Source organism: Narcine bancroftii, chromosome 6 (genome assembly GCF_036971445.1).
Source record: "Narcine bancroftii isolate sNarBan1 chromosome 6, sNarBan1.hap1, whole genome shotgun sequence".
NCBI lineage: Eukaryota > Metazoa > Chordata > Chondrichthyes > Torpediniformes > Narcinidae > Narcine > Narcine bancroftii.
This window is the reverse complement of record NC_091474.1, coordinates 98,213,066-98,241,031: the sequence shown is the minus strand read 5'-3', so window position 1 is coordinate 98,241,031 and position 27,966 is coordinate 98,213,066. Positions and strand designations below refer to the sequence as shown.

The following is a 27,966-nucleotide window of genomic DNA, read 5'->3' as shown; positions in this document are numbered from 1 at the left end:
TCATTTTGAAAAACACCTGCAGAGTGCCAGACGTCCGAGAGTGTTCAGGGTCAGATGTGTGTAATTAGCCTCTTCAATGAGAAGGAGCTGAGAAAGTTGGAAGGTCAGAAAATGTATGAATTTCCTGGACAAAATTAAATGAACTCTAGGTTTGAAAGAGTTAGTAGAAGAATCCGTGGAGGCATTGTTAGGGATCTTCTGGAACTGCTATATTCTGGAATATTTATGGAGGATTGGAGAATAGAAAAGGGACTCCAGATTTTAACAAAGGATGGAGGAAAAGACAGGGAATTAGAGGCCAATTAGCCTCACTTCGGTGGTTTGGATGAATTTTGAATCTTTTTAGTGCGAATAATGTTTCAGTAAACTTCGAGGCCCACGGTGAAATGCAGCAGTGATTCTCAAAGGAGAAATATTTCCACACAAACTTGTTGGAATTCTTATTGGGAATACCAGGAATGACAGGTTAAAGGAGAGTCAGTGGATGTTGATTACATGGGATATTCAGAAGGTATTTTTCAAGGAGACGAACATGAGGCTGTGAAGCGCGATGAAGCACATGTTTCTTCCACAAAAATATTGGCATGGATATATTGGCAGGAGGTAGAGAGTGAGGATTTTAGGTGCATTTAAATGTTGACTGACTGTGACCAGTCATGTTCTGCCGATCTCAATGTTGGGCCTGTTTATTTTCTCGATATATGTCAATGATTGTGATGGTGGATTAGAGAGCCTTGTTGCCACGTTTGGGGACAATACGAAGATCGAAGGAGGGGAGGGTAGTATCGAGGAAGCACCATGTCCGCAGAAGTATTTAGATGGTTAGGGGAGAGGGTGAAGAAATGGCAGATGGAATACCGTGAAGAGAAGAATAATAATGTACTTTGGTGGAAGGAATAAATGTGTGGACAATTTTCTTAAGAGGCAACGAGTTCAGAATCGGAGGTGCAGAGTGACATGGGGGTGCAAAATTGCCTTATTGACCATCTGCATGACGGTTCTGCTGTAGGGAAGTTGAATAGAATGCTCTCATTCATCTTAAGAGGGGGGAAGTGATGTGAGGCTTGATAATGCTTTAGCCATCACACTTGGAATATTGTGAGAAGTTTGTTATTCATCACTAAAGAAAGATGTGTGGGTATTGGAGAGGGTCCAATGGTTTGCTAAGATGATCCCTGGAATGAAAAGGTTTTCAGATGAAGACAGCTTGAAGGTTCTGGAGTTTACCAACTGGTGTTCAGAAGAACGAAGGGTCATCTCATTGATACTGATCGGATACCTTGAAAGATTGGATGTGGGGAGGATGTTTCCCATGGGCGATGGAGAGAATGGATTCCGAGATAACCACTACATAACACAAAAAAATGTCCTTTAATAACGGAGGTGTAGCGTAAGTTCATTACTCAGAGGCTGTAGAATTTGTAGAATTCATTGCAGACGATAGCTGTGGACATTGAAGTTGGATGTTTTTGACCATGAAGTGTATCAAGCGTTAAGCGAAGAAAGCAAGAGATTAAGCTCATAGGGATAGCAAATCAGCCATAATGGAATGGTGGAATGCACTCGATGTGAGGAATGGCCCAATTACGCTCTTCTGCCTTATAGACTTTTGTCTTTAAACCCCATAAATCTGCGATAAACTGGAAAGACAAATGCTGTGGTTTTTCTAACCAAAATCGATCATTAGGTCAGTGACACCCGATCATCAGGTCAGTGACAACAAAGTTGCCCGTCCAGACAAGTTGAATACCAAAGATTAACTTGATGGGAACTGCAATGTGACACCAACTAAGGCTTCATCTCTGCCTGAAGAACAGGCGCCTTCCATAGATGCTGCTGTAGATCCCATCTTGGGTGAAGCTACGCAATTCAGCAGGATCAGACAACATAACTTGTCGGACGCTGTAGGACTGTCTGGGCTGTGGTCCAGCTCACGGAGGTGCTAACAGAGAACTGCAGCATTCAAGGCAGTCATAATCATACCTGTGATATTACGGAAATTGGGCTAAGTAACGAATGCCCAGACGATCGGGAACTTGTTTGCATGACTCAAATCACATTTCCAGTGACATTTGACCCGTTCCTATTGCTGACCATGCTAATAATTCCACAGATGGTGTCATGGCCTCAAACATCCACTCCGAGCTGAGCGAGAGAAATTATGCATCATATATTAGGTTCAGCTGAGCGTTCAAAATGATCAAACATCAGAGACTGGTGGGTATATTTCCTCGCTGGAACTCAATCCCCATCTCTGCGTCGGAGTTCTTGATTACCTCACACAAAGGCCACGGTCAGTCCCAGCACGCTGAGTACTGGCATACCTCACGTATGTGTGCTCAGGCCACTAACATTCACTCTGCTGCATCATGGCTGCACTGCCTGATTCAGTTTAAACACCATCACACAATCATTACTCTTGCTGATTACAGACCAGGTATGGCCTCATCAGCAACAATGATGTGCAGGCTGACAGAGAAGATATTGTGAGCCCTGTACAATGGAGAGAGAACTCATGATAAAGCAGATGATTGTGAACTTCAGGAGGACGAAAGTCAACTATTCTCTGATACAAACAAATGGCTCTGGCTGGGAGTGAGCGGAGAGCAAAACGTTCCGTACAGAAAATGTACGGCCTTTCATAGTCTTCATCGAAGGTTGAGGCGGCATCCTTCTTGATAGTTCTTTACAGGGCAAAATTGAAAATGTGCTGCCTTGCAGTATTGTTGCTAGTAGGGCAGCTGCAGAGGACCCTCTATATCGGAGAGACTGGATCCAGACTGATAATTCACATCGTTGAACAGCACAGAGTATCATTAAAACAGTGGAGAAGTTCCCTTTCCTCTATTGATGACATTTACCGGGAGCGTGACTTAAATAGTTCTCAAAGAATGATATAAAACCCCTTCAATCCGGCACCCAATATCGTTGACCTACTAGAATCAAAATGGACGTACAGGATCATGAAAATCGGCAATACAAGGCTAGGAAATAAATTCCCGTAGGCTGTGAGAATGATGTATAATAACATCGTAGCGGATTAAATCATTCTATGTATTTGTATATGTTCTTATCATGACAATTCTTATCATAGTCATTTACTTACACAGATCGGTTACCCAGCCACGTGTCCGAACTAGCTTCTTGCCTTCATTGCCACGGATTCCACGTGACCTCCAGCTCTGTTTCCACGTGACCTCCACTCAATTATCCCCAGGTTGGACCGACGCTGCATTGACTGTTGTTCCTTGTGCTTCTCCAGCTGAATCCACTGGGCCACCCGACAGACCTTCAAAGCGAAGCAACATTTAAACTGCGAATCCATGGTTTTCAGCTACTGCACCCGTGCTCACATTGTGGCTTTCTCTACTCTGAAGAGACTGGACGCACGCTGGGAGATTGTTTTGTTGATACATACCTTAATTGTGATGCTCTATAATAATTTTTAAGTTTGTTAACGACAAAGCACCTTGCTTATATCTCTCTGTTAATTTATCTAAGATAATTTATTTATCCCTCGGTTCCCCCACCCCCCCCTCCCCTCCACAAGAATTTCCTTCTTATTCTCTTTAGTTCATTAAAGACTTTCTCTGTTAAGGGAATAGGCAACGATTGAAATAAGTATTGTATCCTTAGGAAGACATTCATTTTAATGCAATTTGCCCTCCCTATCAACGTTAGCGGTAATTCTTTCCAATGTTCTAAGTCTTTCAGCAAATTCTTTGTTAGTGCCTGATAATTTAGTTTGAACAGGTGGCTTAAGTTATTTTCTAACCTGATACCAAAGTATTGGATTGCTTGTGTTTAAATGATCATTCTTTTTTTAATTTCTGTATAATCCACGTTACTCATTGGCATCACTTCACTTTTATTTGCGTTGATCTTGTACCTTGATATTTCTCCATACTCCTTCAATTTCTTATGTATTTTTTATTGATATTTCTGGTTCTGTTAAGTATACTATGATGTCATCTGCAAATAAGCTGATTTAGTGCTCCTTCTCCTTTATTTGTATCCATTTAACATTATTTTCTGTTATTATCACTTCTGCCAATGGTTCTACTGTTAAAGTGAACAATGAGGGGGATAATAGGCATCCCGGTCTAGTTGACCAACTTAATTTAAATTGGCTCAATACATATCAATTTACTCTTACCTTTGCCAATGGTCCATTATATGACGTCCTGTTTTGTGGAAACTGCCATAATGTTTGGCCTGGAAGTCAGCCTGAAGAAAACTGAGGTCCTCCATGAGCCAGCTCCCCATCATGACCACCACCCGCCCCGCCTCCCCCCCCCCCCCCCCATCCCCATCGGGCAAACAGAATTCAAAACGGTCATCCAGTTTGCCTACCTCGGCTGCACCATTTCATCTGATGAAAGGATCGACAAAGAGATAGACAATAGACTCGTGAAGTCAAATAGCGCCTTTAGAAGACTACACAAAAGAGTCTGGAAAAAAAACCACCTGAAGAAACACACAAAGATCAGCATGTGCAGAGCCGTTGTCATACCCACGCTCCTGTTCGGCTCCCATTCATGGGTCCTCTACTGGCATCACCTACGGCTCCTAGAACGCTTGCATCAGCGCTGTCTGTGCTCCATCATCAACATTCAATGGAATGACTTCATCACCAACATCGAAGTACCCGAGCTGGCAGAGTCTGCAAGCATCGAATCCACCCTGCTGAAGACCCAACTGCGCTGGGTGGGTCATGACTCCAGAATGGAGTACCATTGCCTTCCCAAGATCGTGTTCTATGCTGAGCTCTCCACTGGCCATCGAGACAGAGGTGCACCAAATAAGAGGTACAAGGACTGCTGAAAGAAATCTCTTCGTGCCTGTCACATTGACCACTGCCAGTGGGCTGATATCGCCTCCAACCTTGCACCTTGGCGCTTCACAGTTCGGCGGGCAGCAACCTCCTTTGAAGAAGACCACAGAGCCCACCTCACTGACAAACGACAAAGGAGGAAAAACCCAACACCCAACCCCAACCAACCAATTTTCTTTTGCAACTGCTGCAACTGTGCCTTCCTGTCCCGCATTGGACTTGTCAGTCACCAACGAGCCTGCAGCAGATGTGGACATACCCCTCCATAAATCTTTGTCCGCGAAACCAAGCCAAAGAAGAAGGAAAATTCAATTAATATATCTTTTCTGGTAGATTGAACCTCTGTAAAACTTTAAATAAATAGTTCCACTCTACTCTGTCAAAGGCTTTTTCTGCATCTAAAGCAACATCCACTGATGTTGAACTGCATAAATTAGATTAATAAGTTTACAGTCATTATCCACTGTTTGTGTTTTCTTAATAAATCCAGTTTGATCTTGTTTTGCTATTTTTGGTACACAGTCGACCAATCTGTATGCTAATAATTTCGCTATTATCTTATAATCTGAGTTAAGTAGAGATATTGATCTATATGATGCTGGTGTTAATAGATCCTTCCCCATCTTTGGTATTACTGTAATTATTGCTATCTTACATGAATCTGGCAAGTTTTGTATTTCTTCTATCTGGTTCATTAACTTCTAGGAGAGGAGGAATTAATAACTCTTTAAATGTTTCATAGGATTCTGTTTGGAATCCATCCTCTCATGGCGTTTTATTGTTCAGCAGCTTTTTAAAAAATATATCCTGTATTTTTTTCTATTTGAAATGATTTTATCAGTTTATTTTGTTCCTCTTCTTGCAATTTCGACAGTTAAATTTTAGCTAAAAACTCTTCTATTTTATCATTTTTCTCCTCGTTCTCAGTTTGGTATAATTGTTCATAAAATTCCTTAAAATTCTCATTGATATCTACTGGGTTATATGTAATTTGATTATCCTTTTTCCTTGATGCCAATACAGTTATTTTAGCTTGTTCTGTTTTAAGTTGCCACGTTAATAGTTTATGTGGTTTATTTTTCTCCCAGTTCATAATACATTTACTTTATTTTCATTTATGTTATTCTCCACCTTGTACGTTTGTAATGTTTCATTTTTTTGTCCACCAATTCCCTCCTTTTCGTTATATCTCCTTTTTACTAGTTCATTTTCTATACTTACTATCTCCCTTTCCAACTGCTCTATTTCCTGAATGTAGTCCTTTTTCATCTTAGTGACATAACTTATTATCTGCCCTCCAATGAAGGCTTTCATTCCGTTCCATAATATAAATTTGTCTTTCACTGATTCTGTATTTATTTCAGAATATATTTTTATTTGTCGTTCAATAAAGTCTCTAAATTCATGCATTTTATATAGCATAAAGTTTAATCTCCATCTATATGTTCTTGGTGGGATATCTTCTAGTTCTATTGCTTATAACAGGGGTGAATGATCAGATAGTAATCTAGCTTTATATTCAGTTTTCCTAACTCTCCCTTGAATATGGGCTGACAAAAAAAAACCATATCAATCCTTGAGTATGTTTTATGTCTACTTGAATGATATGAGTATTCCTTCTCTCCTGGTGCTGCCTCCACTATATGTCCACAAGTTTCATTTCCTGCATTGATTTAACAATAAATGTGGCCACATTCTTCTTTTTGCTTGTCTTTTGTACAGTTTTATACAACATTGAAACCGAATTAAGGTTAAAGTCCTCTCCTATCAATATATTTTCTTGTGTATCTACAATCTTCAAATGATATCTTGCATAAACTTTTGATTTGTTTCATTAGGTGCATATATATATATATTGAGCAAATTTGAAAATTCTGAATATATCTGACTCTTTATCATTACATACCTCCTTGCTGGATTCATTATTTCCTACTGTAATTTGATTGGTATATTTTTATTAATTAATATAGCTTCACATCTAGCTTTTGAATTATATCATGCTGCCACTACGTATCCTACCCAGTCTCTCTTTAATTTGTTATGTTCCACGTCAATTAGATGCGTTTCCTGCACAAATGCTATATCTAATTTTCTTTTTTCAGTAAATTTAATAGCCTCTATCTTTTAATTTGGTTATGTATTCCATTAATGTGTCTCGTCATATAGTTCAATATGGCCTTCTCATATCATGTTTACACATCATTTCCACTTCCTCAATACCACCATCCCCCTTTTCCCCATTTTCATCTCTCAGTTTTCCCTTTTTAAATTCAATGAATGACAACACATTCAAAACATAAATTACCCCAACCACGCAACTCCCACATCCAATATTACCTTAATCCCAAATGTCCCCCTCTCTAAGTTGCCCCTTATCCCTTGTTGGGCAACCACAACTCCCCTTCCCATTTGGATTGTGATCCTGTTCACAAGCGTCAACTGATTTCGCAGTGTTGGTTATTCTCTCCCCCCAACCATTCCAGAAAACACTTTTTTTACACATATAACAAAGTTCTCCCATTTTCCCATTTACTTCATTCCTTCTCTTCTCTTTTCCTTCTTTTGTTTGTTACATATACATTGTTTTTACATCTTTCATCTTTATATATATTTTATCTCCATTGTTCAATCTTATGACATCTCCTCATCTCTCCATATGTCCTGCAAGCTATCTGCAAATTTTTGTGCTTCCTCTGGATCTGCGAACAGTCTGATTTGCTCTCCAAGTATAAATATTTTAAGCAGAACTGGATATCTTAACTCCTTCCTCTTCTTTAAGAGTTGAAAATGTATGCCCGAGTAAAAAAAAATATTTTTGATCCTTTATTCCAATGGTTTATTTTCTTCTCCAATTTTATTCCTTGCCAGATCCAGTATATTTTCTCGTGTTGTATATCTCAAAAAATATATTAAAATGGATCTTGGTTTTTGATGTGTCTGTGGTTTCGGAGCTAGTGTTCTGTGTGCACTTTCTATTTCCATTTTCTCCTGCATTTCTGTCATTACCAGGACCTTCAGTATCCATTCTTTTATAAATTCCTTCATATCTGTGCCTTATTCATCTTATTCCGCCCCACTATTTTTATGTTGTTTCACCAGTATAATTTTACAACATATCAATTTTCTGAACTAACAACTCTTGTGTCTCTTTACTTCTTTTGTCACTTTCTTCCAATTTTCCTCTAAAGTCGTTTACTTCCATTTCTACAGCCATTTCTCGTTCTTCCACATGTTAGAACTACACTTTGCCCTTTTTCTGTCATAACTATTTCTAATCTTTGCATTCTATCTTCTGTTATTTTCATTTTCATTTTTATTGCACTAAATTCAAATGACAACCATTCTTTTAATGCTCTCATATATTCTTCAACAAAAAGCTTTATCTATATTCTGTCCATCTGTTTTACCTTCTATTTCTCTGTGAATATCTTGGTCCTCTTCTTCCTCTTCTTCTGTCTCTCTACCTGTGTTTATGTCTTCATCTCTCTTCTTCTTCTCTTTATATCTGTGTCTCTTCTGATTTTTGGGATGAGTTGTTTGTTTCACTTTGTCCTGCCTATTCTTGCTTGGCCTCTTGCTGTTGGACCTCTCCTTCTGATCTCCTCATTTGTCGAGCCGCTGCTGCTGCCTCTCTTGCCGTTCACCCCATCGACTTTCTTTCTCACCTTTTACTGAACTCCTCCTGCTGCTCTCCACATCCTCCAGCTGAGAACCCCGGTGTCGGGCGTCTCAGTCGATTTCCCGCTCCTCGGCTGAGCCCCCACCCGTCGGTGTTTTCCATTACCTTAGATTTCGCGTTGCACACTTTTGCATGGCTGAGAGAGCCATTTTTGTAGTCCACCGGTTGGGTGGTCACGTCTCCACAGGGCCAACACTAACCTCGGAGATCGTGCACACTTTACCACCACAGCTCCCTATTCTTTGGTGCAGGTAAGTCTTTCTACTTTCTTTTTCGGTGTCTTTTCTTCTTTTTTACCCCGTTGTTTTTACTTCTTACTTCTTAGGTGCCATCTTCTTTCTCTTCTCTGCAACTTTATCGTTTATTTTATTTTAGTTGAACTTTGTCTTTCCTTGACATTTTTTCTTCTATTCTGGAGAGGGCTGGTTTTGCCCGACCTGCCACTACTCCATCACGTGACTCGTATATAATTATATACTTCTGAGGGTACTCAAGATATGGACCAGATTGAGTATTTTTTATCTAACATAAATTTACCATTATTAAATGAAATGGACTTAGATAGTTCATTTACAAATTTAAAACTTAAGGATGACTTGTGGGAAATTTCCTGGGGAGGACGGATTTACAACGGAGTTTTATAAAGAATTTTATGATTTGTTATTTCCTATATGTACATAAAAGTATTGAAACAAGTGACAGAAACAGGTTCATTTCCGGAATCATTTTCAAGGGCATTGATAACAGTTATTCCAAAGCAGGACAGGCATCCTTTAAAAGTGCCTTCATACAGACCGATATCTTTATTAAATGTGGATTATCACATTGTGGCAAATGTATTATCTAATAGATTAGCTAATTTCTTTAACCAAAATTAGTACATGTTGATCAAGCAAGATTTATTAAAGGTAGATATTCTGCTGACAACATTACCAAATTTAATACAATAATTAATGATTCAAGAATACAGATTAGTCAACTGATGATATTACTGTTAAGTGCAGAAAAAAGCTTTTGATCATGTTGAATGAAATTTTTATCTATAAGGTGTTAGAAAAAATTAAATTTGCACCACTTTTTACTGGTTGGGTTGAAGCTTCCTGTGCTATTCTACTTGATGGAAACAGCTGAGGCAATGTCCAAATTGCAGGTCACACTTGAAGATTATGATAAAATCTCTAAATATAAGGTTAATTTGAAAAAAAAGTAGGATTATTCCCCTGACTGTCTCAGACTATAAACCGGGGAGCCAGTTAAAGTGGCTATCAGGTAGTTTTGAATAGCTAGGGAAAATAACAGGAAGAGATTTGGGAAACATCAATTCAACTATACCCCTATCCTTGAAATAAATCGAAGACAATTTAAACAGATGGAGAAGCCTGCCCACCATTTTATAGGCAGAGTAAACCGTATGTAAATGAAGGTTTTGCCAAGATTAACATATTTATTTCAATCCTTTCCTATTTACCTACTATGAAATGTTTATAGCATCAGAAGTGCTTTCCTGTGAAATGGCAAAGTCTCCAGGATCACCATGAAAGAATTTATGTGTGATTATAAACTGGGGGAGGGGGGCTATGTTTACCTGATTTTAGGAAATATTACTTAGGAGCCCAGTTGAGGTTCCTCTCATCTTTATTTGAAGGTGAAACACCACAATGGGTTAACATAGGAATGCATAGCAAGGGAGAGGGAGTGGTGAAAGATTTTATTTCCAAAACAAATACAAAATTAATAAATAAAAGGACAGAGAACCCTATTTTAAAACATCTGGTAAAAAGCTGGAAAGAATTTAATGATTGTATCGGTATACAGATTGTAATATGCCAGAAACACACTTAATATGTATCAAACTGATGCCTATGTATTTCGGTAACACAATTCTGGATAATTGTCACTGAATGGGGATCTGAACTATCGAAAGCAGCAATGAGAATAGACATTCATGCTTTTCAATCAACTGAATGATAAATATGATTTGCCTAATGGAATGTTTCACTACTTTCTACAGTTAAGATTCTTCTGAGTGAAGGATCACAACCAATGCCCACCTGAAGGGAACGAGGTAAAATGGCTACTTCGACTGGGAGTCATTCCCAAATTTATATCCAGAATGTAGTTTGTACTTGAAAGTGAGAGCCGAAAACTGGTCTTGCATTGATTGAGGGAAAGGTGCGAGTTGGACTTGAGAACAATGATTGATAGTGTTGGTCAGATTTCTGTAGGTTAAGTGGAACAGCAGTGATCAACGCCAGAGTGAGACTGATACAATATGATTTCTTGCACCAATTATATCTCACACCACAAAAAATTACATAAAGGAAAATCAGAGCTATTCGAAATGTATTTCAGGTGTGGGTTATAAATAGGTACCTTCATACACTCCACATGGACCTGCGCAAAGGTGAGACTCTTTCGGTTGGAATGATCTAATATATTTACGAGGATTACAGGAACAGACTTACCCCTGGATCCGGAGCTCTATGTATTAGGAATTTTAGAGGACGTGGGCAGATCATTAACTAAATTCAAAATTAAATTTGTAGATATTACCTCTAAGTCACTAAACAAATGTCCAACTCACCCCTGCTCATCATTCGATGGACCACGGAGATGCACAACTGTGTGCCCATGGAGAAAATAACATAATTTAAGAAATGAGTATAATACGTTTGTCAAAATAAGGCAAGCTTATCTGGAGCACTTTTGTGTGCATCTATACCAACAGCCCACAGTTCTATAAACCTAAAAAAATGCATAAAGACAAGAGCAATGAAGCACCTCAAAGAGAGGAAGTCGATTACAAAGGTTGGCACACGCTGAAATGTTCTTTTCTTTTTACCATTTTTATGTTTGTCACTTTAATTGTTTTATTTGATGTTTAATTTTCAAAGTTCTTGGACAATAAAGGAAATTTTAAGTAAGCTGACATAGTGCTTAAATCTGAGAAGTAAATTATACTAAATGAAAGTGTAAGTAGATTAAAAATAATTTTTTCATACATGATATTGTTTTGGAAAAATTGAAAAATAAAATAAAATAAACAGGTTAGAACTGAAATACCCCTTGCATAGAAGAATGAGGGGATATTTGATAGATGTATTTAAAATTATGAGAGGGATAAATGGAATAAATATAGATAACATTTTCCACTGAGCGTAGTTGAGGTACGCTCCAGGGGAAATGGGATGAGGATGAAAAGGGAAAGGATTAGGGGGAATATGAGGGGATCGTCTTCACACAGAGAGTGGTGGGATTGTGGGATGAGCTTCTACATGAGGTGCTAAATGCGGGGTCAATTTTTTCACTTGAGAAGAATTTGTTCAGGTACATGGATGGGAGAGGTATGGTGGATGATGGATTGGATGCAGGTCAGTGGGACTAGGCAAAAATGGTTCAGCATAAACGAGAGGGACCGAGATGGCCTGTTCCTGTGCTGTAATTGTTCTATGGTTCTATTAGAAATTACATATTTATACCCAATGTCAGCCGGCAAGGAAATAAATGCGTGTTGTTGCGTATTTGAAAAATTGCAAAATATAATCAGATTAATAGAGACGTGGACAAACCCCTCCATAAATCTTCGTCCGTGAAGCCAAGCCAAAGAAAGAAGAATGGAAGCGATAGCTCACTGGAATCAACTGCATCATTCAGGCAACCCTACTAAATTTGCACTATGATTCGGAGTGGAATATCATTCTTTTGACAAGAAACTCACGTAGGAACACGATCCAAGTGAAGATTTTAAAAGAAGACATAGAATATATTGGCGACATTTATTGTGCCAGATACACTAGTTGGAAAGAGACATTTAATTACAAATATCCCGGTTCTCAATTAAGAAATATTAGCTAGTTGTTCTTGTTACAAGAAATCTACTTTAACTGCTGAGATTTTTTCAGGATATTCAAAGCTTGATTCCTGGAAGCAAATGGAGCAGAATTGGGAATAAACACTTGCAGCAGCAATGTCAATAACATGCCATGAGATATATCGAAATGATATGAACATTTTACCATTAAACAAAATAATCACAATATTTGACCTGGAACTCTAATTGATGCGATGACTGGATAATAAATAGCAAATAGGAGACCTTCTGGAGTTCCATGCTTGGTTTTCAGAATTACTGAGCACAGTTCACACTTTTGAAATATTCTCACATTTATAACAAAGACAGTCTCCATGGAATCAAACGTTCCCTTCATCTATCAGAATAATTACACTCTTTACGTGGTCACGTGAGAAAAAAACTCACGAGTCCTGTTTGTTTCTGAATTAAATGGCTTCAGTTCACTACCTTTATTCCATTAAAATATTGAAGTATGTGCGCAGTGGTCAAAATCAGAATTTGTTGTCATGAACAATACAATTATTAATTGTATTGTGGTGAAATTACACGTGCAAATATTGGTATAAAGTACATTTCATAAAAATAAATAAATTATTGCATAAAAAAAGGAAGTGAGGGGGTTTCTATGCTTCGTCGACCATTGAGAAATCTAATGGAAAAGGGGTAGAAGCTGTTTTTGTGCCGTTAAGCCGCCTGTAACTCATTCCTGATGGTAGCAGAGTGAAGAAGACATGGCCTGTGTGCCGAAGGTCATTGAATATAGAGGGTGATTTCTGAAGACTTCTGATTTCTGATTTCTGATTTCTGATTTCTTTTTAGATGCCCTGAATCGAGTAAAGGCCGATGCCCATGATAGTGCTGGCAGAGTTCACAATTCTTTTAATCTTTTCCTGTCCTGTTCATTGGCACATCCGCACCAGATAGTGATGCAACCAGTAAGAATGCTTTCCATGTAGAAATGAGCAAAAGTCTTTGGTGACAAACCAAATTTCCTCAAACTATACAAAACTTAATTAGGACTGAGCCTTCGTCATGGCTGCATCCACATGTCGGACACAGGACAGAAATTCTGAACTTCTTATCCTTTCCACTGCTGCCTGGTTGGTGATTTCCCCTGCCTGAAGACCACAATTAGTTCCTTAGTTTTGCTGACATTGAGTAGAAGTTTGTTGTGGCATCCTTCAACCAGTTGATCCACCTTCATTCTGTACGCTTCCCCATTGTGTCTTTGGCCTATTTTAATGCTTTCATCAGTGTAAATAATTTCAAATACTGGTTTGAGATATAATTCGAACGTCACGGTCAGCATGACATTGTTATAATGCCAGCGACCCGGATTAGAATCCATAAATTTGCTGCAGGGTATCTAATTTATTATTTTAATCAATTTCAAACTAAGGAGAGTTTTGACAAAATTGGAATTTTCTGAACGATGTAGAAAGACAGCATATATAAATTACATTTATGAGATTATGAGAGGAGTAGATACAGTAGAACAATTTCACCATGTATAATATTCAAATAATAGAGGACATCCATTCAACGAGAAGAGGGGTACTATGCAGTTGCTGGAGTTTAAAGAAGATGTAGCATACATACCTTTTTGCAAAATATGTGGTAGATATGTGTGCTAGCGGCAGAAGCAGATACGATCATTGTGTTCAACACGCTGTTCAATAGCCAGAGAAATAGGAAGGGAATAGGGGTCTATGTTTCATGTGCAAACAGCAGAGTTTCAGTTTAATTTAGCCCCATGTTGGGGGCAGGTGTGGGAGTACATGTGCGGGATTGTTCAGAGGGAATGATAATCTCCACCATTATATCGCTAATGACAAGGCTCATATTTTTAACGTTTACTTCCCATTAATGCCTCATCCTGCCAATGCACTGTCATTCGAAACGATTGCATCGAGACCAGCCTCAGGTGTTATTCGTGAGCTCATGGCTGATCTTTGGAACCCTTTCCAATTGTCCTCTTGCCAGAACCTATACACCACACAATTATGAATATCGAATGCATGACATATTTGACAGTTGTTAGCATCGGTTGATCCTGTTAAGTCCAAAAATAACCTCGTTGTATTAATTTTACACAGAAATGCTAGACGAACTCAGAAAGTCACACAGTCTTCTTTATGCAGAAAAGATAACAATACATAACCAACTGAGCACTTTGTATGAGCAAAAGGCATGCAGGCTCGCGTCAAGTATGCAGTAAAGTCCCGCAGGCAGGAGGACATGTGGATACAGGTGGAAGAGCATAATATTTAAAAAGATTAGCTGCAATAAGGACTGGAGAAAAGGCAGAAGAGGAATGAGGAAGACAGGGAGCTGCCTAACATAAACCAGAGATGAGGGCTAATGTCCATGTAGAATTGTAGGGGTTGCTCTTGGTCATGTTAGAGATTTGGGAAACATATAAATTCAACTATACCCCTATCCTTGAAATAAATCGAAGAAGATTTAAACAGATGGAGAAGCCTGCCCATCACATTGATAGGCAGAGTAAACTGCATGAAAATGAAGGTTTTGCCAAGATTAACTTATTAATTTTAATCCTTTCCTATTTAACTATTATGAAATGTTTATAACATCAGAAGAGCTTTCCTGTGGAATGGCAAAGTCTCCAGAATCTCCATGAAAAAATTGATGTGGGATTATAAACTGGGAGAGGGGGGCTACGATTACCTGAATTTAGGAAATATTACTTAGGAGCCCAGTCGAGATTCCTCTCATCATTATTTGAAGGTGAAACACCACAATGGGTTAACATAGGATTGCATAGCAAGGGAGAGGGGGGCCTTGGTTTGTTAGTGCATGAGGACATGGGCATAAATGCCAGCGTGGGATTGGGCCGCGGAATTGAAAGTTTGACACCTCGGATATCGCCGGCATTCGTAGGGACAGAGTTAACATTCTCAACGGAACTAACTCCGAGCATACGTCCAGTCTTTTCGGTGAAGAGAAGGCCACAACGTGAGCATCGGGTGCAATTACTGAATTCCGAAAATCTACAATTTAATTGAGGCTTCATTTGGACGGTCTTTTTGGTGGTCCAGTGGATTTGGCTGGAGAAACTAAAGAACAACAGTCAATGCAGGGTCGGTTCTTTCTGGGGATAAACCGTCTGGCCTGGAACCGGAGCTGGAGGTCATGTGCAATGCGTGGCGTGAAGGCAAGTTGCGAGGAAGGACACTTGGCTGTGGAAACGAATTTGTGCAAGTAAATTGTCATGGTAAGAACAAGTGATTTACTCCGCTACGAGGTTATTGTGCATTATCCTTAAAGCCTACGGGAAGTCATTTCCCAGCCTTGCATTTCCAATGTTCATGATCCCGGATGTCCGTTTTGATGGTAATGGGTGAATGATACTGAGTGGTGGATTGAAAGTGTCTTCTAACATTTTTCTGAGACCTCTTTAGGTAATGCTTCTGTTAAATATCATTTTAATGAGACCCTGTAATATGACACAAACGTCTGCAAACGCTGCGATTGCATTAAAGTGTTGGAGTATCGCAGCGCCCATTGGAGGTAAAGAATGGTTTTAGACATACAGCACGTGAACGGGCCATTTCAGCCAATGAGTCCCTGCCGCCCAATTCCACCCAATTGACCTACTCGACCGGTATGTTTTTGAACACTGGAGGAAACCCATGCAGACACATGGAGAATGTAAAATCTCTTTGCAGACAGCGCAGGATTGACACTCTGGTCCAGAATGCTGGCGATGTAAATGCTTTGCGCTAACTACTTTGCCAACAGATGTTTCGTGCCCGAGTCTTGAAGGTGGAAGTAAAAATCTGCAGGCGTCTGATTTAAAAGGCTGAGGAAAATATAAAACGGCATGGAGTGGAGCACTGACCAACAGACAAATTGAGTTAATTAGATAAAGATTAGGAGAACACTAGGGAAGAAATAAAAGAATCATAGCGAAAGGGTGTTACATTTGTGAATGGGAGAAATGGGGGAAAGGAGACTCTTACAGTGTTCAGAGGACCCAAACAACTAGCAGCAATAGATATGCACCATAACACAGAATTACTTATACAAAAGTAGATTTTAAATTATATTTGAACAGGAAAACAGAATTAAAGTTTAACTTATTACTTAACCTACTTACCTAACCTACTTAACACCCCCTCTAATACTAAGCGCAGGTGTGAGCAATTTATATTTAAGATTGGAAAATTTCTTTGAATCACAGTCCATCTCACTCTTTGCAGGGAATTCTTGTACTGTGCATTAACGGAGTCCACAAGGCGTTGGTGTTTAACAGGCAAATGATTACCACTTAGGAAGGTTCTTGCTGGTTTTCAGAGAGAGATACCCCTTCCAGGACATCCACATCTAATACATTCTCAATCTTGCTGAAAATATATGCCCCCTTCAGGGTTCTCCAGATCATTCTCCTTATTTCAGGTCACCTTTCAGATTGCTAACCCTCTCCTTTGACCAGACAGTCTTCCAAAAGTTTGCCAGCTTTGTCCTTCTGGAACTGATTTCTGTCTCCACGCTCACTGTTTCACACTTTCCTTCTCTGAGAGCAAAACTCTTCTCACTGCCTGCAAAAAATCATATGCTCTCCCAGGCAATCTTTATCTTGTTACTTCTTTGCTCTTTTGCAAAAAGCACTTTGCAAAAGTCCTGTAAAAATTCAGTGTTTCACAATATGTGTGTGCAATCTACTTTACCATTTCCTCCCAAACCAGAAAGATGTGAAATGAGAGTGTTACTGCTCCAGGGAAGACGAATATAGGGAAAGATAGGGGTAGGGTTGGAAACGGAAACCCGGAAATCGGAGAGTCAATGTGAACGTCATCTGATTGGAGGACACCACTATGCAATATGAGGAGTTGTTCCTTCAATTTTCAGGTCGTCTCAGTCTGGAAATCCATGCGACAATAAACAGATATGTCAGCAGGGTATCGGGGCAGGAAATTGAAATGAGTGGTCAATAAGAGATGCCGGCTACTGCGGTGGACTGATCCGTGGCGCTGAAGGTAATGATTTAACAGTCTGCATCCAATCTCTTCGATGTCGAGGATTCTCTCCTGCCTCCATACCACGCAATAATGGAGCCAGCTAGCACACTGTCAATTTTCTCCAGAAAGATATCAAGATGGATAACAGTAACCTTGCCAGCATAAGCCTCTTAAGCAGAATAGGGTAGGCCACCCATTTTCTGCACACCAAGGAACTATGTTCTCTTCATTCTTTCCAAGCCAGAGCCATTGGTTTGTATCAGAGAATAGTTGATATTCATCCTCCTGAAGTTCACAATCACTTGTTTTATCTTGTGTTTTCTCTCCATTTTACAAGCCCTTCAACTTCCTCTCTGTCAGCATGCACATCATTGTTGTCGGTGAGGCCACTTCTGGTCTATAATCTGCAAGAGTGATGATTGTGTGATGGTGTTAAAACTGAGTTTGGCAGTGCAGCCATGAGGCAGCAGCGTGAACGTTAGTGGCATGATCACAGATCCCTCAGGTTTCCCATTACTCAGCGTGCTGTGACTGACTGTATTAGGAAGTCTAGAATGCAGACACAGAGATGGGTGTTGAGTTCCAGCGATTACAGTTTACCCACCAGCACTGGTGGGTGTGGGTTGTATGTAGGTCAGTGGGATTAGGTGGGGGAAAGTGTTCTGCATGGACTAAAAGGGCCAAGTTGGACTGTTGCTATGCTGTAATTGTTATGTGATGCCTTGAATGTTGCGGAAACAATGGATTGCTCCAGTGAGAGTTGAAGATGTCCATTAGGACCTCCGTCAGCTGGGCTGCAGCCTTCACAGTCCTTGAGCACCCGACTAGGTATGTTGTCTGGTCCTGCTAAGTTGCATAGCTTCTCCAAAGATGGGATCCACAGCAGCGACTATGCCTGTTCATCTGGCAGAGATGAGGCCTTCGTTAGTGTCACATTGCAGTTCTCATAAATTTCGTCTTTGATATTCAACCTGTCTGGACGGGAAACATTGTTGTCACTGACCTGATGGTCAGTTTTCGTTTGAAGCATGTGTCTAGGTCAGCGCAGATTTATGGAGTTTAACTCCAAAAGCTCATAAGGCACAGGTGCGGAATTGGGCCATTCTTTCCATCGAGTATATTCCACCATTCCATCATGGCTGATTTATAATCCATTTGACCCTCATCTTCTTGCCTTCTCCCCGTAAACCTTGATAGCCTTCATGGTCACGAACGTCTGGCTTAAATATTCCCGATGACTTGGCCTCCATAGCTATCTGGTACATCAAATTCCATAAGATCTGCACCTTCTTGGTAAAGAAATTACTCTAATCTCGGTTTTAAAAGGGTTTTTACTGTATTACCTGGCAGTTACCTCTGGTTCCATACTCACCCACCATGGGAAATATTCTCTCCACCTCCACTCTGTCCTGACCTTCCAGCATTAGATTGGTATAAATGAGATAACACCTCATTCTTCTAAACTCCAGCAGGCACAACCCCAGAGCGTTCGAACCCTTTCACTCCGGGGATCACCATGACAACAACTGAACCCTCTCCAAATCCAACACAGCCTTCCTTAGATATGGATCACAAACTATTCACAGTATTCCAACATTGTTGACTAATGAATTATAAAGCCGCGACACCACATCCCTGCATTTATATCCTATTCTTCCTAAAATAAATGAGATAATTCCATTTGCCTTTCTTACACCTGCCTCTACATGCAAGTGGATCTTTAGGCAGATTTGAACGACGACCCCAAGTCCCTCTGTGCCACTGATTTTGATATAATTTTCTGTTTAGAAAAAGGTCAAAACCTTTATTCCTTCCACTAAAATAACATGATCATGACTTTTCTTCCCTGTATTCCATCTGTCATTTCTTTACCAAATCTCCTAAACGTCTAAACCTTCCTTAACGCTACCTGCCCCTCCTCTGAGCTTTGTATTGTCTGAAAACGTGGCAACATAGCTGTCTAATCCACCATCACAATGAGTAACACATAACGTAAAATGAAATGGCACCAGCAGCTAGACCAGAGGAACACCACTGGCCAACAGCAGCCAACCTGTAAATGTCCCTTTTATAACCACTCTGCTTCCTGTCAATCAGTTAATCTTATATCCATGCCAGTATTTTTGTGGGAGAACCATGATCCTCATCGTGCTTAGCAGCCTCATGTACGCCACCTTGTCATGGGCCTTCTGAAAATCCATGTTAACAATATCCACTGACTCTCCTTTAGTTGTCATTCCTGTTCTTCACTCTAGGAATTCCAACAGGTTTGCATCCAAAGATTTCTCTTTCAGAAATCAATGCTGTCTTTCACCATGGGCCTCTATGGCCACTGAAACCTTATCCTTATTAAAAGATTCAAAAATCTTACCTATCACTGAAAATATAATGATTCACGAAGATCAGTAACAATGCCTTCAGTTTCTTCAGTTACCTCTTTCAAACCGAGGACTGTACTTCATCTCGTCCAGATAATTGATCCATCTTCTGACCTCCCAATGCTAAGACAATTGACTCAGCCTATTGACACTCTCAGATGATAGGCACACTGCAGTTCTCATAAGTTCTCATGATGGAATGGTGGAATATACTCGATAGGAAGAATGGCCCAATTCCGCAATGATCTTTTGGAGTTAAACTCCATAAATCTGCGCTGACCTAGACACATGCTGTGGGTTTTCAAACTAAAACTGACCATCAGGTCATGACAACAATGTTTCCCGTCCAGACAGGTTGAATATCAAAGACGAATTTTATGAGAACTGCCACAATGAAGAAAGGTGCGAAATACATACTAAGTTCATAAGCCATTTCTTTGTCCAATACTACCCTGTCTTTTGTAGCCGAAGAAACATTTCCCCTTGATCACTGCTGAACTTCCCTCCCTTCTCCACCTTACGTCCTATCTTTGAAACCACACCTCCTCGCCTTCTCATTTGTTCGGACGCCTGCCGACATTTTCCATCCTTGATTAAAGGCTCAAGACCAAAATGTTGGTAATTTTTTTTTAACTTTACTATATTATTACAAATTCCAACTGATCTAATCCGATGGAGGATAACGGATTATATTTGGAAAGCTCAAATCCCCCACTTTGCATCCCTTATATCTATCTATGATCACCCTTTGTTTCAGTTCCTCTAACCTTCGTTGACATGTGCCAGGTAGGCTTTTCATTGTGCAATCCCAACAACATCTTCACTTCATCTAATCTCTCATTTCCACCTACTTGGGGAAAAAAACTGCTCAGGAATATCAACTGCAAGGTCTCACTCATGAAACGCAGAACACACCACCACCTCCCTTATCTCTACTCTTTGGGGAACTATGCCCCCATGATTTTATAAATCTGCATTGAGAACAGCCTTACAATCGGATCTTATGCTTCAGGAGAAGTGTCCCAGACTTTCCTTATCAAGGTCAGTTTTATTATCATGTGACTTTCTAAATACAACCAGATTTTAAAATATATATATTTAATTTTAAAAAACCTTTCAGAGTAACAAAGAGCAGAGTAACAATCCGCTTAGGACCATGAGTCCAATCCATCCAATTACACCCAATTGGCTTACAACCCTTGGTACATTTTGCACAGTAGGATGAAGCCGGTGCCCCCAGGAAAATCCCAGACAGACACGGGGAGAATGTACAAACGCCTTACACACAGCGCAGGATTTTAACCCAGGTCTTGTTAAGGTGTTGCGCTAATCACTATACCAAAACTGCCACCCATACACCAAACATTCCACCCGAGAAACAGTATGCACACATGTATACATAAGGACATAAGAAATACGAGCAGGAGTAGGCCAGCTGGCCCATTGAGCCTGCACCGCCATTCAGTAAGATATTGGATGATCTGATCATTGACTCAACTCAACCTACATTCCTTTTTCCTATATCCCCAAATTATTTTCTTTTGTTAAATTGTATTGAACTGAACCTTAAATAAGTTTAATAAAGTGCTCTCAACTGCTTCCTTTGGCAGAGAATTTCACAAATTCACAACTCTCAGGGAAAAAAAAAGTTTTTCCTCATCTCCATCCAGAATCTACTCCCTTGGATCTTGAGGCTGTGTTCTCTATTTCTGGTTTCACCAACAATTTAAAACATTGTTCCTGCCTCTATCTTATCTATCAACTTTATAATTTTATATGTTTCTTTAAGATTTCCTCTCAATATTCCAAATTCGAGTGAGTATAATCCCAGGTGATCTAGTCTCTCCTCGTAGGTCAACCCCCTCATCTACGGTATAAACCTGGTGAACCTCCTCTGATCTATATGCAAGGCCAGTATATCCTTCCTCAAATAAGGAAACCAGAACTGTACACAGTACTTCAGGTGCAGCCTCACCAATACCTTGTATATTTGCAGCATGACCTCCTTATTCTTGAATTCCTCTAGTGATGAAGGCAATCATTCCATTTGCCTTCTTAATAATCTGTGGTATCTGCAACCCAACTTTTTGTGGTTCATGCATAGCCCTCCCAAGTCCATCTGCACCACTGCACCTGCTGCAGACTTTCAGCATTTAACTAATAATCTGCTCTTATATTTTTTTCTACCAATGTGGAATCCTTGCAGATACTAACGTTACACACCATCTGCCAGACATTCGCCCACTCACCTAACTTAACGATATCCTATTGCAAACAATCCACATCATCTGTACAATTCACTTTTACAATTTAGTATCATCCCCAAAATTGGCTACTGTACATTCTATCCCCTCTCCCAAATCATCAATGTAAATCGTGAACAGCTGCAGGCCCAGCACTGACACCTGCACAACCCCACTTATCACTTTCTGTCAATCAGAAGAACTGTCTTTTGAAAGTTAACTAATTCTCAATCCACGCCAATATACTTCCACTGACTCAATTCATATGTATCTTATTGATAAGTCTCTTGTGCTGCACCATATCAAACGCCTTCTGGAAATCCAAATATACAAATTCAACCTGTTTCCCTTTATCTACCACACCCATTATATCTTCGAAGATCCCCAGAAAGTTTGTCAAACAAGACCTTCCTTTTCTGTGTCTACATGGTGGAAAACCTTCATTCTTAATGTCTCGCTATTTCTTCCTTAATTACAGCTTCAATGATTTTCCCAACTACAGACATTAAACCACTGGCCGATCATTATCTGTCGTCTGCCAACATCCCTTTTTAAAAGGTGGCGTGACATTTGCTGTTTTCCAATTTTCCAGGACCTGTCCAGATTCCAGAGAATCCATAACTGCCGCCATTTCCTTCAGTACGCTGGGATGCATCGCATCAGGACCTGGGGATTTTTTCACTTTCAATCCTATTAGTTTCCTCATCACTATCTCTTTTGTAATAATTATTTTATCGAGGCCCACACTTCCCTTCACATCCCGATCACCACTCTTTAGCATGATGAATGTGTCTTCCACAGTGAAGACGGACACAAAATGTCAGTTCAATGCCTCAGCCATTTCCACATTACTCAATATCAATTTCTCATTCACATCTTCCATGGGAGCTATGTTGACTTGAGCCACTCTTTCCTGTGTTATAATTTTATAATTGTTTTTGCTATCTGTCATTATCTTTCTTTCTTTGGCTTGGCTTCGCGGATGAAGATATATGGAGGGGGTAAAAGTCCACGTCAGCTGCAGGCTCGTTTCTGGCTGACAAGTCCGATGCGGGACAGGCAGACACAGTTGCAGCGGTTGCAGGGGAAAATTGGTTGGTTGGGGTTGGGTGTTGGGTTTTTCCTCCTTTGCCTTTTGTCAGTGAGGTGGGCTCTGCGGTCTTCTTCAAAGGAGGTTGCTGCCCGCCAAACTGTGAGGCGCCAAGATGCACGGTTTGAGGCGATATCAGCCCACTGGCGGTGGTCAATATGGCAGGCACAAAGAGATTTCTTTAGGGAGTCCTTGTACCTTTTCTTTGGTGCACCTCTGTCACGGTGGCCAGTGGAGAGCTCACCATATAACACGATCTTGGGAAGGCAATGGTCCTCCATTCTGGAGAGGTGACCCACCCAGCGCAGCTGGATCTTCAGCAGTGTGGACTCGATGCTGTCGACCTCTGCCATCTCGAGTACTTTGACGTTAGGGATGAAAGCGCTCCAATGAATGTTGAGGATGGAGCGGAGACAATGCTGGTGGAAGCGTTCTAGGAGCCGTAGGTGATGCCGGTAGAGGACGCATGATTCTAAGCCAAACAGGAGTGTGGGTATGACAACGGCTCTGTATACGCTTATCTTTGTGAGGTTTTTCAGTTGGTTGTTTTTCCAGACTCTTTTGTGTAGTCTTCCAAAGGCGCTATTTGCCTTGGCGAGTCTGTTGTCTATCTCATTGTCGATCCTTGCATCTGATGAAATGGTGCAGCCGAGATAGGTAAACTGGTTGACCGTTTTGAGTTTTGTGTGCCTGATGGAGATGTGGGGGGGGGGGGCTGGTAGTCATGGTGGGGAGCTGGCTGATGGAGGACCTCAGTTTTCTTCAGGCTGACTTCCAGGCCAAACATTTTGGCAGTTTCCGCAAAGCAGGACGTCAAGCGCTGAAGAGCTGGCTCTGAATGGGCAACTAAAGCGGCATCGTCTGCAAAGAGTAGTTCACGGACAAGTTTCTCTTGTGTCTTGGTGTGAGCTTGCAGGCGCCTCAGATTGAAGAGACTGCCATCCGTGCAGTACTGGATGTAAACAGCGTCTTCATTGTTGAGGTCTTTCATGGCTTGGTTCAGCATCATGCTGAAGAAGATTGAAGAGAGGGTTGGTGCCAGAACACAGCCTTGCTTCACGCCGATGTCAATGGAGAAGGGTTCAGAGAGCTCATTGCTGTATCTGACCCGACCTTGTTGGTTTTCGTGCAGTTGGATAATCATGTTGAGGACATCCGATGCGCTCTAGTATTTGCCAAAGCCCTTTCCTGCTCACGGTGTCGAAGGCTTTGGTGAGGTCAACAAAGGTGATGTAGTGTCCTTTGTTTTGTTCTCTGCACTTTTCTTGGATCTGTCTGAGGGCAAAGACCATGTCAGTACTTCCTCTGTTTGTGCGAAAGCCGCACTGTGATTCTGGGAGAATATTCTCGGCGACACTAGGTATTATTCTATTTAGTAGAATCCTAGCGAAGATTTTGCCTGCAATGGAGAGCAGCGTGATTCCCCTGTAGTTTGAGCAGTCTGATATCTCGCCTTTGTTTTTGTACAGGGTGATGATGGTGGCATCACGAAGGTCCTGAGGCAGTTTCCCTTGGTCCCAACAAAGCTTGAAAAACTCATGCAGTTTGGCATGCAGAGTTTTGCCGCCAGCCTTCCAGACCTCTGGGGGGGATTCCATCCATACCTGCTGCTTTGCCACTTTTCAGTTGTTCGATTGCCTTATATGTCTCATCCTGGGTGAGGACCTCATCCAGCTCTAGCCTTAGGGGCTGTTGAGGGAGCTGGAGCAGGGCGGAATCTTTGACTGAGCGGTTGGCACTGAAAAGAGATTGGATGTGTTCTGACCATTGGTTGAGGATGGAGATCTTGTCGCTGAGGAGGACTTTGCCATCTGAGCTGCGCAGCGGGCTTTGGACTTGGGGTGAGGGGCTGTACACAGCCTTTAGAGCCTCATAGAAACCCCTGAAGTCGCCAATGTCCGCACTGAGCTGGGTTCGTTTGCCGAGGCTAGTCCACAACTCATTTTGGGTCTCCAGGAGTTTGCACTGAAGATGGCTGCATGCGCGATGGAAGGCTTGTTTCTTCTCTGGACAGGACGGTTTTGTAAGGTGAGCCTGGTGGGCAGCTCGCTTCTTTGCCAGCAGCTCCTGGATTTCCTGGCTGTTTTCGTCGAACCAGTCCTTGTTTTTCCTGGAGGAGAAGCCCAGTACCTCTTTAGTGGATTGCAGTATGGTAGTCTTCAACTGATCCCAGAGGGTTTCAGGGGACGGGTCCGTGAGGCAGGTTGAGCTTTGCTTTGAGGTTTGCCTGGAAGTTTCCTCTCGCTTCGTCTGACTGCAGGTTTCCAACATTGAACCTCTTTATAGGGGCTTTACTGTTCCTGGACTTTGGCTTGAAGTGAAGGTTGAGCTTGCAGCGAACCAGCCGGTGGTCAGTGTGGCATTCCGCGCTGGGCATGACCTTGGTGTGGAGCACATCTCGTTTGTCACTTTCTCGCACCAGGATGTAGTCCAGGAGGTGCCAGTGTTTGGATCGGGGATGCATCCAGGTAGTCTTAAGGCTGTCCCTCTGCTGAAAAAGGGTGTTTGTAATGACAAGCAGCTGTTCTGCGCAGAGCTCCAACAGGAGGCACCAATTGTCGTTGCACTTGCCGACACCATGCTTGCCCAGGATTCCTGGCCAGGTTTCTGAGTCTTTGCCAACGGGAGCGTTGAAGTCGCCAAGGATGACAACCTTTTCGGCTGAAGGGGTGCATTGGATGAGGTTTCGCAGGTCAGTGTAGAACTTGTCCTTTTCTGCTGGTTCCGCCTGGAGGGTTGGAGCATAGACACTGATGAGGGTGATGCAACGCTTGTTTTGAAGGGGGAATTGCATGGACATGATTCGGTCCGAGTGGCCTGTCGGACGGTTTTCGAGTTTGGAGGCAATGAAGTTCTTGACCATGAAGCCTAGATCAGATAGGCGTCGTTCATCCGAAGGCTTGCCGGACCAGTAGAGTGTGTAGCCCGCACCGCGTTCTTGGAGGCTGCCTACATCTGCCAGGCGGACTTCATTGAGAGCGGCTATGTCGATGTCAAGTCTGAGGAGTTCATGTGCAATGAGGGCAGACCGACGTTCAGGTCGGTGGCTGTCAGCCTTGTCTAGTATAGTTCTGATGTTCCAGCATGCTAGCTTGAGTTTGTGAGCATCTTTTGAGGGGAAGGACGTGGAGGGGGAGGACGTGGAGGGGGAGGACGTGGAGTGGGAGGACGTGGAGGGGGAGGACGTGGAGGGGGAGGACGTGGAGGAGGAGGACGTGGAGGGGAGGACGTGGAGGGGGAGGACGTGGAGGGGGAGGACGTGGAGGGGAAGGACGTGGAGGGGGAGGACGTGGAGGGGGAGGACGTGGAGGGGGAGGACGTGGAGGGGGAGGACGTGGACCTGTCCTCGGGCCTGTGCAAAGGAGCTTTTAGGTGGAGTGCAGTGCGCGCAGTACTGGCCCCACCCTTTACACCCATGGTTCATATGCCGTGGCCAAGCAAACTGCGACGTGGCAGCGAGGTCCTTGGGTCGTAGGTTTTGTATCGGAGTGACCTTCTCCTATGCAGGTTTCTTACCCGGGCTGGAGGGGTCTGCCTCCCCTCCTAGTTCGGTCCATACTGCCCGGACTCGGGCCGAGGCCGCCGCAGCTCTCCCTGTGCCCGGACTGGGGCCACCGCCTCCAACTCTCTGCCCGGACCGGGGCCTCCGCCTGCCTCACTTGACCGAGGCCGGGGCCGCCGTCTCCCCCTTGCTCCTGCCCGGATCGGGGCCGTTGCCGCCTACCCTTCGCCCAGACTGGAGCCGGGGCCGCCACTGCTCACCCTGTGCCCGGACTGTGGCCACCGCTCCCACTCTCTGCCCGGATCGGGGCCTCTTCATAATCCTTCTTCCCTTCCCTTATTTCTCATTTAGTTGTCCTTTGTTGCCCTTTAAAGTTTTCCCAATCCCTCAATTCCCCACTATTCTTGGCTACTTCATTCATGAACTTCTAATTTTATACTACCTCTATTTCCTTAGTTAACCAAGGCTGGATTTTCCTTATGATACTGCCCTTATTTTTAACCAGAATATATTTTTGTTGAGCACTGTGAAATATTTCTTCGGAAGTCTTCCACTATTCCTCAAATTTTATGCCAAATATCCTGAGTTCACAGTCCATGTTGACCAATTTCTCACTCATCCTGTTATAGTCTTCCCTGTTCAAGTATAATACATTAGTTTTAGATATGTCTATTCCACCCTCCATCTGTATGAGAAATTCAATCATATTATGATCGCTCTTATTAATGCTCAGACCATTAATTTGATATATAGTGTATTTTACTAACATGAAGGGAATGAGCCTCGGTGACTGAGTAATGTGTTCATTATACTCAAACATGAGGTGATAATTTCGGCTCAAACAGCCTCCCATTCCGAGACTGACCACCTCCCTCACATGAAGTCTCGGGCAGAGGAGTATCTCTCCCACAATCCTCATACAATCTAACATATGCAGACAGCGATGGAACATCTGTGGTGACACGTGCCGGAGAAACTACATCACATTGATGATGCAGGAGGATAAATGGCCCATCGCGGTTGTAGCAGTTAGAGAAGAGCATATCGATCAAATCCTATCCTCGAGGCCTGCAGTCCAAAGAATTTGGACTTGATTTTGATGGTGCACAAAAAAGATTTGTTAGGATAGCCCTAGCCATAGCAAAAAAATGTATTATGTCAGCCTGGAAATTAGAAGATAACTTGAGAATACAACAATGGTATATAGAAATGAATAAATGTATTCCATTAGAAAAATTAACATATAATTTAAGAAATAATATTACAATATTTGAACAAATATGGGAGCCATACATGAAACACAATAGAGAAAACCTACCGGGGACATCTACCACCTAAAATGACAGAAGGAGAAGGAAATGAAAAGAATTGACTCAGTGGAATTTCTTGTTTATTTTTATTGAGT

The 27,966-nt window shown here is 41.8% G+C and overlaps 1 long non-coding RNA gene across 1 annotated transcript in view; it reads right to left on the bottom strand.

Annotated features, from left to right (window-relative positions):
• LOC138736399 (uncharacterized) overlaps positions 1 to 27,966 on the bottom strand; it is a 74,779-nt gene that overhangs the window by 41,808 nt on the left and 5,005 nt on the right. Inside the window, exon 2 of the long non-coding RNA XR_011340263.1 lies at positions 3,107 to 3,289. This is a non-coding gene — a long non-coding RNA (uncharacterized lncRNA). The remainder of the gene's footprint in view (positions 1 to 3,106; positions 3,290 to 27,966) is intronic.